The 12,500-nt window shown below is 33.7% G+C and overlaps 1 protein-coding gene across 6 annotated transcripts in view; it reads right to left on the bottom strand.

The window, feature by feature from the left end:
• The window catches only part of NOVA1 (NOVA alternative splicing regulator 1), a 136,761-nt gene that overhangs the window by 3,666 nt on the left and 120,595 nt on the right, over positions 1-12,500 (bottom strand). The window lies entirely within an intron of this gene.

The raw sequence follows: 12,500 nt of genomic DNA, 5'->3' as shown, positions 1-12,500 counted from the left end.
TTCAAATGTATATTAAGAAGAATTAAAGATAAATTAACAGGAAAATCATTTCTATCATTCTCCCACAGAAAATACTGCTTTCAGCATAGCACAGTTCAGACCAAAAAGATTAAGCAAATGCAGCTATTATATTCATATGGAAAGATTATCTCAGATTGTATCAAACTGAGTATTTTCACATGATTCCTCTCTTTCCAGGCGAATGCAGCAAAACAACTTCTTTGGCAAAATTTGTCTGAAATTCTTTACCTTCCTTTAAAACATCTATAGTAGCAATAATAAAAAAAAAAGAAAAAAAAAAAGAAAAGAAAGAAACTGAACAAACCAAAACCAAAACAAACAAAAAAACACAACCAAAGCAACATTCGGCTAAACCTTGGACAGATGAAATAGCTGGTCTGGAACAGAACATGATCTTGACTCTTTGATGTGTAACCCACATCACTGTATGGAAATTCATTATCTGATACACTGTATTATTATTATTCAGCCTATGGAAATTAAATTTTACAGGAAAAAGTACCTAAGAGCTGAGAATTTGAGAATACAAAACAAAGCATTTGTGCATTTAAAAATTTACCAAATGGCTTCAAACAAAGGTTATTTACCTATAAATCCTACCTTTGCTTCTGTTTAAACAAGTTTCAATGGACACAACATAATTAACGTCAATAAATGTATTACCTATTGACTTATTGCTATGAGTGAAGAATGATGCCCAGGATAAAAATTCAATATTTATACATATTTTTCATAGCTTTTGTTTTTGATATACATTTTACAAATGTGTCCCAAAGTTTTAATGTACTGTCTATTTTAGGACATTGAATTAATAAGATGTTTTATTTTACAAAAGTTTTGGTTTTAGTAGCTTTGAGTTCAGATATCCCTTCATCCCAATTTTGTGGAATATGTGTAGGGGCAAAACTTTTCAGTCCTTTCACCAAAATTCTATCTAAAGTCTTAGCAACAAAATAATATAAAACACAATTAAATGCTATTAGTAACAGCCTCTTTTTACTGCCTCATTATAAAGTCAAACTAATTGCAAACCAATATGCATGCCTACAAATAAGTTTTTTAAGGTTAGAAAAAGCTTAGATATTTCCAATGGTTATGTTAGCATGAAAATCATATCTTTGAGAATCCAGCATACTAGAAACTTGAGAAACACTTATATTTTCCACTTACACAATATTTACATTAAAAATAATATATCATACTGTATTTTGCACTGGATTGTTTTAAATTATATATGTAATTTTTAATTCAGAATTTCATTGGCATCAAAACAGAACATGTTCTATAGAATAAATAAAAAATGATCAGCTGCTGAATTATTCTAAAGGTAATGTGAAAGAAGGGTATTGAAGAAAAATTTTGTCCACCCATATATTAAATAAACCTATAAAAAAAATCACTGTATATACACTTAAATACATAATGACAGGTTTTATATATATTTTTCGGCAGACTTAGTTTTAAGTCAGGACATCTCCTAGTAATTTTAAATGTAGATCAAGGTATTTGGTAATTTTAAAGTAATCTTTTTAAGTATTCCCATCATAAAAAGAAAGAAACAACTCTTAATTTTTATTAGATATTTCACTTCTAGATATAAACCACATTAGGTAATTGCTAACTTGAAGAATTGTCCAGATTGTTTTTGGGTTTGGGTTTGTTTTGTTTTTGGTGGTTTTGTTTTATTTGTTTGGTTTTTTGGTTTTTTTTTTTTTTGGTAACACTCCAAAAATGCAGCACTGCACAGCTCTCATTATTATGGTTTTGTGCTGCATACTACAGAAAACATTTACTTGCCTCCACTGGTTTAAGACACACTAAAAGGTTCCGTGGGAGATGTCAATAAGCAATATGCACAGTTCTGATCAAGTCTGGCATAAGTGCCTATGTAAATTTAGGTGAAAGAACTCTAAAAACATAAGAAAGTACAAAAATACACTCTCAAAACCATACATGTGATTTCAGATGTAAATAGGATATTTAATGCCAGGGCAGTATTGTTGCACCTGTAATACTACAATTACATATGCAACATATGAAAATCCAGTTCTCTGTTACATAGCTGGGATTTTTCTTAAGGATGGGCATAGTAAAATAAAGCAATGGCTTAATTCAGCCACAAAATTAAAAAAAAGATTTTCGGAATGAGAAACTGGTACTTTTCTCACTTGACACAGAAATGTTCATTAGGTTACCACTAACAGCTCTAGTTATTGGGCAAAATTATCTGTCTAATCAGAGGAGAGATAAAGAATTATCTCCTTCTTCTTACTGACCCACTCCCACCTTGCCCAGACATGGTTTTGTATTTAGCATTACAAACAACATAAATATTATGATGCATTTTGAAAAAAAACCATAAAATTTCATGTGCTGGATTAATATATGTTTGTCTGTTTCAGAAATAAAGATACCCTTTTCTAAATATCTGATTTAGAAACAGACTATTGTTTCTTTTATTTGCAACTTTTAAAATGGTATTAGTTTAGGAAGATACCGATAATACTCTTTCAAATACAACCCCTGCCATGGTGAATATTTCACATAATTTACATACAGGACATCTTTTAAAAACATATATGTATTAAATAATTAGACAGTATGCCTCTATTTTACATTAAAAAAATCATTACATTCCAGTGAAAATTCAGTTTGAATAAAACATAAATACATCTGTACTCATTTTACTTAAAACATAAGCAATCCTGCTCTTCTCGAAATGAAGAGCAACATTTGTATTATTATGAGATATTCAGCTGTAACATTCTTGTATCTGGGACAGCTAATTTAAAATTTCATTTAAAAATTTAGTAATTATTTTTAACAGCAAAATATGTTTAAGATTTTTTTAATTAGGAAGACTAATCTTGCTACCAGTTTGGAAATCTCCATCTATTTCTTTTACTCACTAAATCTTTTCCTTGTTTGTATATTGGAATATCAAGTATTTATGGCAAACATTTGTTGCGCTGTATAATAACACAGTATCTAAAGTATTAGATAGATCACAGCAGTCTAGGTGCTGGTAGAAAATAAATAATGCAACTTTTTTTTTCTTTCCTGTTGAAGCCTAAAATCCATACGGTCACTAAGTTAAAAGGTATAAAATGATACAAAACAATTCAGAAAATGAAAAATCAAATATTATCTGTTTGGTTTTGTTACCTATGTGACCACCATTTTTGAAAAAAGTACTTAACTCCTTGTCTGTCAAGGAAATTGGACAGTGCCCTTATTTTCCTTTTACAGATAACGGGTTCAGAAACTGATTTGGATGCAGAAGTGAGAAACTGCTACCCAAAATAAGTGCTCTGAGCTATCCAATAAAGGTATCTTTCACTACGCAGGAAGATTAGGTTTCCAGGTTTGTGTGTATGCTCCTGGCTATAGCCAAACTTGTGCTGCAAAAAGGAGATTGATTATCTAAAGCAATTATGAACATATGCTTACATATGCATAAAAATAAGAACACGTGTAATTTATTTTGTTTAAATGTTATAGGAAGAAAAAAGGGAAGTAACTCAACCTTTATTTCATGTCAAATAAGTTTCATAAAAACTAAGGATTATGACATTTTCTTGCTCACAAAGCAAATTAATTACTTCCACAGGCATCACTCTCATCGTATTTCCATTAGCATAAGAAAGTTCAAAATCAGGCTCAAAAAATATAATACTTCTTCCTCCAAAAGTCATCCAACTATAACAAATATAATAGAAACAAAGTAATTTCCCTGCATACATTTTCAGTGAAACAAGACTGTGTCTTTAAAAGCCTTGACAAAAGTCAAAGAAACGTGGGCTGTAAGAAGGGCTCCAACTGAAGAGCAGTTTGCTGCCCTCAGTTCCCAATGCAATCTGCAGAGATTTGATGCAACTCTGCCCTTCAGAGGAAGAGGCCTGGTACTTTAGGGATCTCAACCACTGTGTCCAGAGACACACTTCAAACTGCTTTTAACTCACCATGAGTAGCTCACGTAAATCCTAGACTCCTAAACCCTGTATCAGCTAATTCCCTAAACCTTTCCCATTTATTGACAATCCACTTGCATAAGCCCATGCTGCATTCATATATCATGTCAGAATTGCCTGCAAGTCCTCTGATTTACCAAACTGAAAGTCCTGGCTAAGTTAAGTGAGCAGAACAGCATCTACTGTGGAATGCCAGATGTTTGGTGATTATGCTCTGCCACTGTCATCCTCCCCAGTGCTGCAGTGAGATAATGTGCACTGAGCAGCTACGAATGCACATGAATAAATGCTAAATAGTTTCATGGGAAGACGAACCATGACCAAATCTGCACTACTACCCATGTCCTGCCAATTCTCATTCCCACTCCTCTCATGTAGAGACCTCCAACAAGCCATATCAAAGTTTCACCCATTCCACCCTTTCACTTTTCTACTGCTTTATTTCTTTGTCCTCCTTCTCTCTGACAATATTTGGTCTGGTTATATTACCATTTCTCACAGTCTCTAGAACTGGGGGGATGGCAATCACAAACGCACACCATACATGCCACCCAGCTAATACAAGGTCTGACTGATAAATTTAGTGGAAGGATGAAATGTAGGCTAGATAGCAAGAATTAGCACTTGATATGGCTGTTACACCAATTAGAGTAACTGTATGTTAAGAAGGTTGAAAAACATGGTTTTAAGTTTCAAGTTTGACATGGTGGCATGACACATGCCTACACTAAATTACACCAGAAGAGAAATATTACTGATTATACAAAATAGCATCAAAACTTGCAAAAAACAAACCAAACAATTCAACAGTGGAAATATTTAAATGCATCAGGCTCTGTTTATTCCACTTCCGTGAAGTGTTTCTAAGAGATTGCACAGAGATTAATGAACCAAGGATCATTTTATATATTATTCAGGTTTCCTTTTTCCTCTTTTATTTTCAACAGTGTAATTATAACTCATTCCATGAATTTCTTGTGACAATTGCTCTTTCTCCTTCTATTAAATCTTTCAACTACTTGTCTAATACTGGTTTATTTTTTCTTAACAGAAAAACACTTTACAGAAAAGATTCCATCTAATCTAACAAATTCATCCTAATTTGTCACAATTCTATATTTTATCTCTAAAGCAAATAACTGCACTTCCTTAAAACCGTAAATTGCTACATTCTATTTCATATTTTTTCTTTTCTTTTTTTTTCTGTCTTCTTGCTCCTCAGTAGTTTTAAACTCTTTAAAACTCCCTCTGGTCTCTGGATTCTACGTCTGAAAATTTCATGCTATTTTAGCTGCTCATATGACTACAGGCTTAGACTTGGTGAGAAGGTGTTCTGAACACACCAATTCCTGTAGAGAGCAGTCAGTGAGGAGTAGGATGACCTAGGAAATTTTTGGTGGCAAGATAAATACAGTGCTACACTAGGCTTGTGAGTAGTCCCATACAATCCATCCTAAAGTGAAGTGGCACTATAACAAAAATCTGGGAGAAAATCAGGATCAACTGAAGATGTGAGAGAAGTTCTACTGAAATCAAGCAGAAAGACAACTAAGTTCATTACAGGCAAGGTGATGCCTGCATGCACTTAGAATTCACAGCCATGCTCTGTTCTATCACGCAACTCCTGGGAAGCCCCTGGCCACGCTGCCAGCAAGAGCCACAAGTTCAAGGCAGCACAAGCTACTGAAAGGTCATGAGTCATTCCACCTATACAGCAGGCAGCCATGCAAGGTTGCTCTGGACAGATGTTTGCTCATGTCAGACTTGGGCTCAGCTTCCAACAGTAGCCTTACACAGCAAATCTCTACTTACTGCATATTCATAGCCTTAAGGAAGCTACTGGAATTTCTCTCAATATTTTCAGTATCTCTGGACTGGGTTCCATACTGTATTCATGCACATGCTGAAACATGAATTTACTTTTTCAGAGGTGTCCTGAACAAATTCCTGGTTGCTCAGTTCCAGATTATACATTTTGGCTTCAGGGAAAATTCTTAGAAGGAATAGAGACATCTTTTAAAAACATTTTTCTGATAATCTGCTTGATACTTATTTACAAAAATAGGCACATATCCATAAAAAGCAAAGCAATTCTTTGTAAATTTAGCTAGATCATTAGGTAAATAAACCTAGACCAATAAATTATCATCTTTCCTGACCATGTTTAAATTCTGTAAATGTCATTCCAACTCGATTTCTCTCTTTCTGCAAAAGAATGTCTAGAGCTGAAATACTGTGTGAACAAGTGCAATGGATTACAGAAGGAGATTAGCTGCTACTTTGTTCCTCAACATAATGCACTTTTTCTTTTTCTAGTCATGTTTATGTTAATATGATTTTCTTCTCATCACAAGCAGTACATATACTTGTAGTATTCCCTTCATAAATGTTGCCTGCAATTATTCCAAGATGAATATAATTTTGCTACTTCACCATGTTGCCTCTTTGTGTTATTTCTGACCTCATAATTACAGTTTCTTTCAAGACAATTCAAGGTTAACTTAATCCATTGAAAAAATATTGCAACTCTGAGTTTTGTCTCAAATCACCATAGATTATTACAAATACAAAAAATTGACAGAGCAAATAGATATTCTAAGATGTTTGATTTTATCTGCTGGTACACTGCAGGAGGATTTTGGTCTGATACTGACACTACTGTTCACCACAAGTGTTTATTTTTCTCCAGTTCTTAGACCTCTTCTCTCAGCGGAGGTTACATTTTTAATTCCATTTTAGTCACAAAAACTGTCATGCAATAGAAACTCAACTTCAACTTAAATACCCGGGAACAATTTACATCTGAAACCACAAGGCTTAGAAAGTCAGAACTAAGCAGGAGAAATATTTACTAGAGATAAAACTGTGTAAGGATGTTTTGCACAAATTGCTCTTTTGGCTTAAATCAATACTATTTTTCAATTAGCATTTGATATTAAACCTTGACTCTTTGAGGCACTTAAAAAAGTCACTCCCACTTCTTTTAGTAACTACCTAATTACAATTCTGCCCACTTTAAAGTATGAACATTAAGATTTTTCTTTCATGCTTTTAACTAAAGATGTAATTTGGAATGCAAATTTCTCACAGCAAGAAACTAGCAAATCATGTTTAAAGAAACAAGAAAAATATTCTCTGCTGCCTGTTTTAGTTGCCCTTCTGTCACCAGTGTGTGTAGGCTCTAACTCATAAATAGAAAGGCTTCTCTCAAAAGCAGAATGTGCGCATAGTCAAGTTGTGTACACTGAAAGAATAATTGCTAAAACAATGTCGGTTATACAGGTGGCTGATTTTATAAGATTATCTAGTTCTGAAGAAAGTATTATTAAAAATTATTACACACATATACACACATAAAAATCTGAATAGTTTCATAAGTACCCCTCAAGAAAATATGATTCAAAACTGTGCAAATGGAGTAAACCAACTCCTCCATGAATTCTCTATGATACATAGTTTTAATAACATAGAGAAGAAACTTAACTTTTCTAATTTTTTTCTCAGTAGCATAAAAACAACATTCCACATTTAATGCATTAATGTTTCATGAGCTCCAAATTACATTTGCAAAGAAGTGTAATGCATTTTGAGAAGCTTCATTTATACTTTTCACTTTTTTATAATTAAAAAAATAAAAAATGAGCCGGTTACATACTAAATTACACAAGAGAAAAAATTAATAGATTTTTACTCAGTTGCAGAGAACGCAGTATACATAGAAAATTAGATATCCATATTGGCTGTGCCATTGTTCAGATGAAACATTTTTAAAAAGACAGAAAGCATGAATACTAACAGTTCTGTCCAGTATTGTCTAAAATCTTCAGTGAAGATCAAATGTTAACCCTATTCTCTCTTTAAAATCACCAGATTTTCCCCTCCCTCATCTCAGATTTTCCTTTTTTTTTAATATTTCTTATATAATTTGTTGCAGGTGGAATACCTGCCAATACTTCACAGAGACAACGAGGGGTTTAGAAAATGCATGAATTAAGTATAGCAATTTGAGATACTTCTAACTGAAAGAAACTATATAACATAATTTCATTATTGGAATTGCTGAAAGAAACTCTTCTCAATATAAAATAATTGACATAAAATATAGATAATGTATATTATTTTAAAACTAAATATGCTTCACTGATGGTATCACTAAAACTCCCACAGTTTTACATTAGACAGGATCTAACTTATGAACTCATAAAAGCCACTCCGGTTTCAAAAGTTAGTCAATCTTGACAGAGTGGGTGCATCCCTTTTTTTATGCTTTCCCAGTCATAGATCCGTAGATGTTTGGCTCCTCATAGCTAAAAACTCATTGTCCAAAGAAGCATTGCACTGGCTGCTTCCTGACAAAGCTTCAGAAGACAAATACATAAATAAATAGGACATTTCTGCCCTCCTCCATAGAATCCTTTAAAGTCAGCATGCATGAGCTTTACAGGTACTCCCCAGTAGCAGATCAGCCATAAACTTACTCTGAATGACATGCTGTATTTTAACTAGAAAATTTGCACTTGATGAGAAGTAATCATTGGAAGAAATCCTATGGCTAACACATAAAAGAGATTTGCTAAGATGTTGATAACAAATCTTGGACAACCTATAACCTAGGAATCAATTTTCAATTGACGCCCAGAAGACTGATGCTTCCTTTTTTTTTTATTTTAATTTTTTAAAATGTTTTTTAATGGCCATGTACCCGCAAGTCTAAGAGAAAACTAACACCATTTTAAAATAACTATTTGAATTGAGTATGAGTTTTCAAGATGAAGATACACTGTTAACATTACAAAGCATCACAGCTATCAACAGTGCCCTGTTTTCAGTATAAACTTGGATAAATATGGCTAGAATACACAATTATGTTCTTCTAAAAGAATCAATGCAGAAAATTATATGCATTAGTTATGTCATTTAATTAAATTCAGAGGAAAGAACAGCCAATAGAAATGTGCTAAGGGACTTGCCATTTCTCTGTCAACAACATTTTTCATTGAAACTGACTAAAACTTGAAACCTTGGAAAAACTAAACCCTGGATATTAGAAATACATTGAGATTTTTATGTTTTGACATTGCTGGCCAGATCACATTATTTTAACAGCATGTTAAATATTTTCTAAATTAATTTTGGATTTAAATCCAAGTATGAAATCGTGTTTCAGCATTACTGGTAAGAATACTGAAAATCAGTCTCTGGAAACCACATTTTAAAATTAATTAATCTATCTATAGGACTGACAGGACGAAAGAAGACTAAGAGTTTTAGTTTGTTTTCAGAGGATCTTTGCCACAGTTGATTTTTACAAGATACATATCACAATAATTCAGGAATCATTTGGCAATTCTGAACAAAACTTAAGTTATCAACTATATATCCTCTGCAGGAGACCTCTCTTTTGAAAGATGTAGAATCAAGGTGAATCACCAGAACCATTTCAATTCTATGGAAAACAAGGATTTATTATGACCATTTAAAAAGGGGTATTTCTTTCTTGCTCAAAGCTCTTTGTGATCCTTTTGTGAGATCAAAAGAGAGAATTTGATCATCAGCAAGAGGAACTTTATGGTCACTCATATCAACAGGTTTGCAATTCCCAAAGGAAGCAGGTAAAGTGCTCAGAAAATATGATAGTCTTTAGTCCCTTTCTTAAAATACACTATTTCTATATTTAATATTTTCATGCTCACAAATAGTCCCCAATTTTGCTATCACAGTTATCATATTCTGATATTCTGAAAATTAAAGTTTTAAGTGACAATCTGTGGAATTGAAAAAATGATAGATTTTGAAAGAAGACGGTAAAAGAAAGTGTAACTAGCTGAATGTGTTTTGTCTAAATGAACACCTTTGGGTTTGCATGACCATAAAGTAAAATAATGATACTAAACCCTAACATCCCCTCCTACACTATTTGTAATTAAAATTCTGGAGTAATTACTCTGTTCTCCATGGAGAGGAAGGGGAGACACACATGAATTAAAACCCTTGTGGTAACACTATTAATGTCTCAGGTCTATGAAAGTAAGAGCATATTTACTCTTGTTTTCCCCTACAAACAGTTCTGTATAGCTTCATGGTGTTTTTCACTAAAAAAAAATTAAAAAGGAAAAATGGCAGAAAGCTAATGACAAAATGTTTTCCTAAAAACTGTATAAATACAGTTTTTCTTAGGAGTTTTTTTTCTGAAAACATCCATTTTGCTTTAGATATAAACACATGATAAGATGGTAGAGCCAAATAGCTTCTAAGAGGAGGAATATTTTAAACATACTAACTAAACACAACAATTAAAAAAAGCCAAAAAACACCGTGAAACAAAATAACAAAAGACCTTCTCACCATTCCCACAGACATATGATTTAATAGAAAAACTCACAGAAAGTAAATAAATTAAGCAAATATCTGAATATATATCACTACTATAGATACTTTTATATGCACACACAGTACTGTACTATAAATATATGCTGCTATATAAGAATGCCTAATACTTGATTTACTTGTAAGTAGGAGCAGTCCTCTTGCACTGAGTATCTAGTGAAGAGTTTCAGCTCAGGCAGAGAGTACAGAAGCTACTCAATCACAAGTGCCTCTTTAAATCATATTTTTGCAATTCAGCTTATTTTAAAACCAATAAGAAAAAAAAACCTCATGCACAAAGACATGCACATATTTGCACTCTCTACAGACACAATGAGTGGAGCCCCCACTTCCTTCCAGGTCCATCATGTCTTAGAATCTCCCAGCTGCAATCATGTCAAAAATAAGTTGGATGCACAGAACAAATGAATGATGTTCTCATTCCAAAATCTAGGAACAAAACCCACACTCTGTTACAAAATTATTTCAAGGGACTCTCCAACCTTTCTTGGAAACTAGATTTCTGCTCTTAACAATATTATGTAATCTAAATAATATAACTTTGGTCTGAGAAGTATCTTCCATATCCAGTCTGTATTAAGTTACATATGTAGAGGTAAGAAAAGACTGGACAGGGCATTTTTAATGGTGCATCTTGGCATAACCTGACACCAGTTTTGCACATGCACTTTTACTTCAAGATCACAAAATTGGCGTAAAATGAAAGATAAAACTTATTCTATCATCAACCAATAGACGTAAAATAAATATGGTGGAATAAAGATGATGGAGAGGGCAATCTGGCTTCTGTGAAATGTACCTGGTCTATCTAGATGAACTAACAAATTAACAGCACCAAGGGTTATGGTTACTTTGAACCCCTGGCTTTGCATTAGATGACCAGCAGCAGAAGCTTGACAGTTCCTGTATTAATTAGTTCTTAACTAATAAAATAGGATTTTGTGTAGCAAGAACTACTCAATGAAAGTCTCAGGGATACTCTCTTAGATGTTGTTTGAAAATTGTTTTCAAATAAGAAAGGGAGGACAGTTAAACAGAAAACATTTATATAACCATGTCTCTCTAGGTCATGAAAAATAATAATTATTAGAAATTTTGATTACAAAAAGGACATAGTTTTTTTAGTGTGGTTTCCCTAATGGGTGGATGGATAGGTGGCCACACACAAGTATTGTGCTCAGCTCTGGGTCCCTCACTTTAAGAGTATGTGCAGAGAAGAGCAACAAAGCTGGTGAAGTGTCTGGAGAGTAAGTCCCACATGGAGCAGCTGAGGAAGTCCAGAGAAATGGAAGCTCAGGGGAGACCTTACTGCTCTCTACAACTCCCTGAAAGAGGCTTGTAGTGAGGTGGGAGTTCAGCCTCTTCTCCCAGGCAGCTGGGGACAGGACAAGAGGAAATGGCCTCAAGCTTTGCCAGGGGAAGTTCAGGCTGGACATGAGAAGGAATTTCTTCACAGAAAGAGTAATTAAACATTGGAATAAACAGTGCAGGGAGGTGGTGCAGTCACTGTCCCTGGAGGTGTTCAAGAAATGACTGGAGGTGGCACTTAGTGTCAAGGTCTGGTATACAAGATGGTGTTACATCACTGGTTGGACTTGATGATGACAGAAATCTTGTCCAACCTAATTGATTTTGAGATTCTGTGATGTTTCCAAATTTAATAAGCAGTGCTACAGGACTCCATAGCTCTCTAATGCTAATAGAGCCTTCTGACAATTCAATTCAAAACCTTCCTCTCAGAGCCTGACAATATGTCTCTAAGAAGGATCAGAGAAGAGAATAAGATAAAATCAAGCTGTAGGTCTCAGGAAATATATCATTAACTGCAATTAAGCTGTGGCTGGCCAGCTTAGAAGTTAACATTCACCCCAGCTGATTCATATCTTTAGTTTATAAGTCTATCTACGTCTTGGTTAACTCTTGTAAACTTATATGTGTTTAACCAAGATAACTTAGGTCAGTTACGAAACTAACTTAGGTCACTTATCAAAGTCAACTCAGCTTTTAAAAATTCCCTATAATTACAAGAGACAGGTGAAGGTACAATTGCATAGTCCTTATTAAATGGGAAGATCCTGGATTTAGATCATACATACACAGCTCAGTAGGAAAACTGCATAT

This window comes from Geospiza fortis, unplaced genomic scaffold (genome assembly GCF_000277835.1).
Source record: "Geospiza fortis unplaced genomic scaffold, GeoFor_1.0 scaffold54, whole genome shotgun sequence".
NCBI lineage: Eukaryota > Metazoa > Chordata > Aves > Passeriformes > Thraupidae > Geospiza > Geospiza fortis.
Note: the sequence above shows the minus strand (reverse complement) of the source record. Positions and strands in the feature narration are given on the sequence as shown.